Below are 6,925 nucleotides of genomic sequence, written 5' to 3' on the forward strand. Positions count from 1 at the left end.
CCGGGGGTCTTTAACCAATCATGGCAGGAGTGTAATTGCCTCTTGCTGATCCTGCTGCTGTTCTGTTGGTGGGGATTTTTGCCCACTATTTGGACAAACTTGAGAAGAAGGCCTACCTCATCTGGCCAGACCCCAACACGATACATATTTTTTTAGATCAGCCTGGGGTCTGGTAACTAGACTAGGTATCAGGGTTTATGAACAACAAACTTGATAACTCCACAACTTAAACGTCTGTAGCTGTAGTAGCAATGTGGAATGTGTCACCAAGTTTGATGGTAGCATTCAAGTTACGTACAAGTATGACGATAATATGTAACGGGACCAAAGAAACCATCTACATCAGAGCTTTACAACCATCCCTGAACAGAGACAGTGGGCGCCATAGACTTCCTGCAACAAATGATCCACTGCTTACTGAGTCACGTATTCTATCTGCATTACGTGACGTCACGACAGCAGTGGGCCGTTCATTCCTTGACAAAAGCTGGTACTGGTCACTCCAAAATTTGAGTGAGTCCAATTTTTGTGTTGGAAATTAAAGTTAAACTAGTTTAATAATGATAATATGTAACGTTGCTGATAAAGTCATGTTGCGTCAGGATCAGGTATCAACGTCGCCAGAGGGAAACCAGCATTCCAGTCAAGCACTTTTGAAGATCCAATTGAGTCGCTCGTGGCCGGCAAAGCTGTAGACGGCTCCGTTGGCCACATGGCCTGTTCAAGTACTCAGCAAGAGATCAATCCAAGGTGGTGGGTGGATCTTGGTCAATCGTATAGGGTTGGCAGGTAAGCGTCCACGCTTGTTTACAGTCTTGACAATTTATATGCGTGAACCCTCAACAGTACACCTTCCTGATTATCAATTACACGTTAATTGAGACTCTCATTTCTTCCGACAAGCCACAAAGGGTGTTGATATCTTGAACTCAACTCAGCACTAACTCATCAAAACCTAAACAACAAGTTGAGATGTTTCAATCTCGGGAGGATATATACCATTGCCTTTGTGTCAAATTTCAACTCCGATGAAAAAATGAACCTGTTATAAAACCAATGGCACCCTCGTAGTTGCTCTGGTTTCTGAGCGGATTCCAATGCGTTTTTCCAAATAAAATGTCTCTGTATTGAGTATATGCGTGCAAGGCGCATTTTTATACCCGTATCAATACGGCAGACCCGCCATATATACGAGTCTCGTGTGATATTACATTCTTTAAACTACTTTCAGAGTACACATCTATCCGGAGACTGTCATACAAGAACTGTTGAATCCCTTTAACATACACGTCGGGGAATCCACGTCAGTCAACGACAACCCTAAGTGTGGCGGTGATCATGAGATAGACTCAGGTCAGCCATTCACTACAGTGTCATGTATGGGGATGGAGGGACGGTACGTGGGGGTCAGTCTCCCGAGGGGATCAACCACCCGACGGCTGGATCTGTGCGAATTCGACGTATATCTGGGTAGGTCTTTGCTATTGTAAGAGGCCAAGATGGCATACACCCCCGACACACCTACGACAGTTGTATAGTTCTGCCTGACCCCTGCGTCATCTGTCTATACTACTGCCGTAGGGGGGGGGGGTGCCATTTTGGCCTGTAAGGGACGAATGTTCCGCCCTGTCCCTCACCCCAAGGTCAATACAAAAAGGGAGACTCAGTCAGGCAGTGCTCTGAAGTGTCCTGTATTCTTGTCAAAACATATGTTCTGTGAACTGGGTAGAACTAGTTGTCCTTGACCCCATGGGTCATCGGACTATACTACTGCCGTAGGGGGGTGTATGCCATTTTGGCCTTATACACTATCTACATTGATCACTTTAATTAAGGAGCTTTTATACAGTATAACAGCTCATTGCTTCAATGCATTGGTTATTGTACATTCCAAGTCACAGAATTTTCTTTCCAAATGTGTTTAAGTCATTATCTCCCTCTCTCTATATATATATAATTCTTGCGACAGTTGCGACAATGTTCGATGATGTTCCATCACGTAATTTGAACCGTATTTAAATCCTCTGGTCATTCGTTCGCGAGTCTCGACTCTAAAGACGCTCCGCCCTGGGGCAACCATTTTAATAACAATGGCAAACAAACAGCTTTTTATATGTTTTCGGCCCAATAAAACAATGCAATTGCCATTCTAAACAAAATAGCTCGGAAACAAATGCGACATTCAAATAATCAGTTGAGAATCTTTATGACTATGCTGTGGAACCAGGAGAAAAAAATTTTCATTACAAGTCTTTGACTGGTCGTATGTTTACCTTTATCGTCGCCATGGCAGGATTTTAATAACCAGCCTTGTTGACTTTGTTTTCTTTTCATGTGTGTGTCTAGTATTGTTTTCATCAACTGGAGGTTGGCAAACAGTTTTTTTGTTTTTGATTTGGCAAACAGTTTTTACATCTTCATGACAGAAACGTTCAGTCGATTTCCATTTTCGGTGGTCTTATGTTGACCTCAACCATCGCCATGGCACGATTTTTTTGTCACAAGCCTTGTTTACATTATTTTTTTTTACATGTGTAGTTTGTCCACCATTGTTGCCCCCAACTGGAGGCTGGGTAGACACGAGCGAGAACGCCTGGCCAGACTTCACCGCCAGCTTCGGGTGTTACACAGGGTACAGCTTGGTTGGCTCTTCAACACGTACATGTCAGGATTATTCGACCTGGAGTGGAACTTCGCCATCATGCATAGGTAAGGTTCAGAAAGATTTCTACACTAGACGCAAATCAGTTTGTATACATGAGTATTGAAAGCCCTTGACAGACTGCTAGTCAGAATCTTAAACCCTTTAGAAAATGTCACAGTTTCATTTCACGTTAGATGAGTTGAATTAAATATCATATGGTTTTGAGTAGTATTGGAATGAATAGCGTTGTACATCTAACTTTTATAATGTTTTCGAAATGTTTTTAAATGTTTGAATTTGGACGATTTGCCTTAAAAGTTTCCTTTTTTTTAAAAAGAAATTTGACTGAATATCAAAGTAATTCATTTTCATTCATGAGCAAATTACTGCCAAGATTTTATTTCATTAAGACTTATTCAGACTTATATTATTCAGGCTAGAATCGTCCTTTAAATAGCAACGAAGTCTTTTTGTTGTATGAAGTCGTTTTGTTTTGTTGTTTGTTGTATGAAGTCATTTTGTTGTCAGATGTTGATGAGTGTGCCACAGCAAACGGAGGATGCGGACAGTTCTGCACCAACACCATCGGCAGTTTCTACTGCTTTTGTGCAACTGGTTACACCCTTGGTGTAGACGGGTTTGTCTGCCACGGTAAGTTGAGGGCTTTTAATTTCATAGATAAATCTATGACGCCGGCCGCCCTCATTTTTAAGAAAAAATAGAGTACAGTACAGAATAAGCCAATTAATTGCACAGCCCATTTGCCAGCGCAGTTCGTGCAATTATCCGGATAATGCAACAAAGCAAAGGTATGCAGCTAGACCGCGCACCACCACGGGATTTTGGAATTTAGTACAATTAACAGAAGTTTGTGGTTATCTGTTGTGTAATTAATTGGCTTCCACTGTATATTTTTTAAGTTTGATCACTTTTCAAAATAATTATTTTTGTTTACAATTAATGTCTCTTTAATTTCCCAAAGTTGTATGACTATCTTAATGATATTTGTTTCTATATACTTATATCTAAAAAGCTCAATGGGCATCTACGACTTACATGATAACAAAAATTCACATTACATCTTCATACAACATGACGTGTATGGTGATTTCTACGACTTTGTTATGTCTTTGAATGAAATGCTTGTCTTCTTACAGGATTTGATCCCGTTTCTCATCTTTCATGTTTGTCTGGGACAACAAAGTCTATTTCTGTCAACTGGACCAAGCCCGTTGCTGACATAAATGGTTACGATATAATGTACATTCCTGAGGCTGGTTAGTTTTGTTAACATTTTCTACATTGCCTTATTGCTTTATAGTGTTTCATTGGGTAACCTTTGGTAAGATTTAGGCGAGGTAAACTGAAGCCCAGGCGGATTTTTCTGGCGCCATCTTGTTTTGGGGGTCAAACTTTGGGGTCAAATGGTTGGGAGCTCTCTGATAGGAAGTCTCCATAAAAAGAGACATTCTCGACTGTAGGATAGATAAAGTTATAGGTCTTCTTTTCGCTAGAGTTTGCTATCACAGTCAGCAAAGCAGCACATTTATTTGTTTTCTTTTGCTGCTGTAGGGCTCTATCAGCCCACCATGATGACGTCTTTCCGGAATCATGACGTCACCAATGCAACCATATCCGGTTTGATCAGCGGAGTGCAGTACTCTGTCACTGTTCTTGCATTCGGACTGTGGGATGACAGCGCCAACGCTAGCGTGGCATGTGTAACTGGTAATAAAAAAATAATAATTTTACATTTTCAACATATTTCTTCTCATCTTTATCTTATACATGAACGATTCAATTCAAGACACAGTTTATCATTTACATTTAACTGGTAATAGAAAATAATAATTTTACTTCTTAAATATATTTCTCATCTTTTTCTTATCCATGAATTCTATTCAACACAGTTTCATGACGCACATTTTATGTTGGCTATACATTAACGCAATAAAATTGCAACTCACAAAAATATCTGTCTGAAGTATGATTGTTTTGAGTAATCTAACGAATAATCATTGTATTTGTGACTAAATGAGAAAGAAGTCCTTATTAAATTTCGTTACAATACCCACGGATAAATGTGGATACTTTTTTGTTTCATTTCATGTTAGATAACATAAATTAGAGTTCGATTCTAAAATAGAATCAGATGGTTTATCGAGTTGTATTGGAACATACAGCTTTGTACGTTCAAATTTTCTAACGTTTTCAACTCACGATATGCCTTTCTTTTTGAAAGAAATATGTGTTAGATTTAACTGAATATCAAATATCAAAGTTTCATGCATATACTGTAATTAGTATGTTTGTTTCAACATCTCAACAGAAATGCCGCCTGCTACAAACATCAGTGTTAATCACGTCAATGAGAAGTCGGTTGTTGTCCAATGGGTGCAGCCTGTTGGGGCTGTTGTGATTGGCTACAGGGCTTGGCTGATTGACAGGGAAACCATGTTTACAGTTACTACTCAGTATCTGTCTGAGTCATCGACTACGGCCACCTTCACTTCTCTAACCCCTGCTACAGAGTACGCGGTGGCGGTAACCTGTATCAGTTTGGTCATCGAAGGACCACAGGCTGAAGTTCTCCTTGTAACAGGTCAGATTCGGTTTTTGACTTTCGCAATATTGGTAAATTGTCTACTCTAAAGTTTTTTTTTTACATCCGTGAAAGTTTTAGTTGTTTCTTGTCTGTGCACAATTGTTTCATCATAACTTAAGATATATATATGCAGAAGCAATCTATAGCTTTTTATAATAAATCAAGGAAGTAAGTAATTACATTTTTCATGCATACAACCGCTACCCTTCAATGTTAATAAATGTATATCATGACATCTGGACGTCCTTCTACAAATATTTCATCAAAGCTTATTGCATAGATGATTTAATTAGTCTTGATTTCTTATGTATGTATCTTTGTAGAAGCCGATTTATTTCACACCCCATTTGCCAGCGTATTTCGTGCAATTATCTGCATGGTGCAATAATGCGAAGTTATCTAGCTGGATCGCCCTGGTTTGGGATTTTGGGATACCGTGTAATTAACAGAAGTGTGCGGTAATCCGTTGTGCAGTTAACTGGCTTCTACTGCCATAGAGCTTGCCATACATTGTACCCATTACCATTGTGGTGCAACAATTATTGATTGAATAATTTTTTAAAAAGTCTATATTGAAATCGCAGATACGGATCCTCCACGACAGCTGTTTGTAGACGACATAACATACACAACCTTGGTTTTGTCATGGATCCCACCGGTTGCAAAGTTGACGGGTTACGAACTGACATACAGCAGGACAGAGCACAACAGAGAACGGCGATCTCTCAGTTCTGTCAACCTTCCTGGTAACATCAGGAACTTCTTGCTACAAGGACTTGTTCCTGCTACTCAATATACCATCAGCTTGACGGCTGTCAGTCGGTTTGGGAGGAGTAAGGCAGCCAACTCGACGGCTATCACAGGTACATTTGTGTGCAGAGCATAAAGTATACATTATGATATTGGTGTTATCTTTACACCAAAGAATAAGATTTGTCTTACAACTTTTTTGATAATCATTTCAACTATATAATATTCTTGGGATATAATGACTAAAGATATCTTTTGTCGTTGTGTGGTGCTGCGGTGACCAACGTACAATATTTATCGCATTTTTATTAACTACTTTGTAGGAATATAAACATAAGTAGAACATAGAATAGTTTACCTATCTTTAGCTTTGTATGGAACTTACTACATTTAGCCCCAAAGGGGTATGAATGTGCAATAAACTTCATTGTTATTGTCATTGTCATTGTCATTGTCAACGTAATTTATTGCATTACGTAGGAACGGATCCCCCCTCTGAGTTGAAAGTGAAGACCGTTGCCTCCACCTGGATGTATGTGGTATGGACTCCACCAGCTGCGGCTGTTGTCTACTATGATATCGAAGTATCTGAACCTGTAACACAGAAAGAGATGTATTTCAGGTAATGAGTAAAAAGCCATGCTGCAAAAATGAGTGAATGAATAAATGAATGGATGGATGGATGAATGAATGAATAAACAAGTAACTAGATAGCAAAAAATCCAATCGTTTCAAGGTCTCATCAAGACCTACGCACGCACCAAATATCAAGACAATGCTACGGAAAACATAAGGTAATGAATGAATGAATGAATGAATGAAAGAAAGAAAGAAAGAATGAATGAATGAATGAATGAATGAATGAATGAATGAATGAATGAATGAATGAATGAATGAATGAATGAATGAATGAATGAATGAATGAA

This window comes from Branchiostoma floridae, unplaced genomic scaffold, assembly GCF_000003815.2.
Source record: "Branchiostoma floridae strain S238N-H82 unplaced genomic scaffold, Bfl_VNyyK Sc7u5tJ_1564, whole genome shotgun sequence".
Classification (NCBI taxonomy): Eukaryota; Metazoa; Chordata; class Leptocardii; order Amphioxiformes; family Branchiostomatidae; genus Branchiostoma; species Branchiostoma floridae.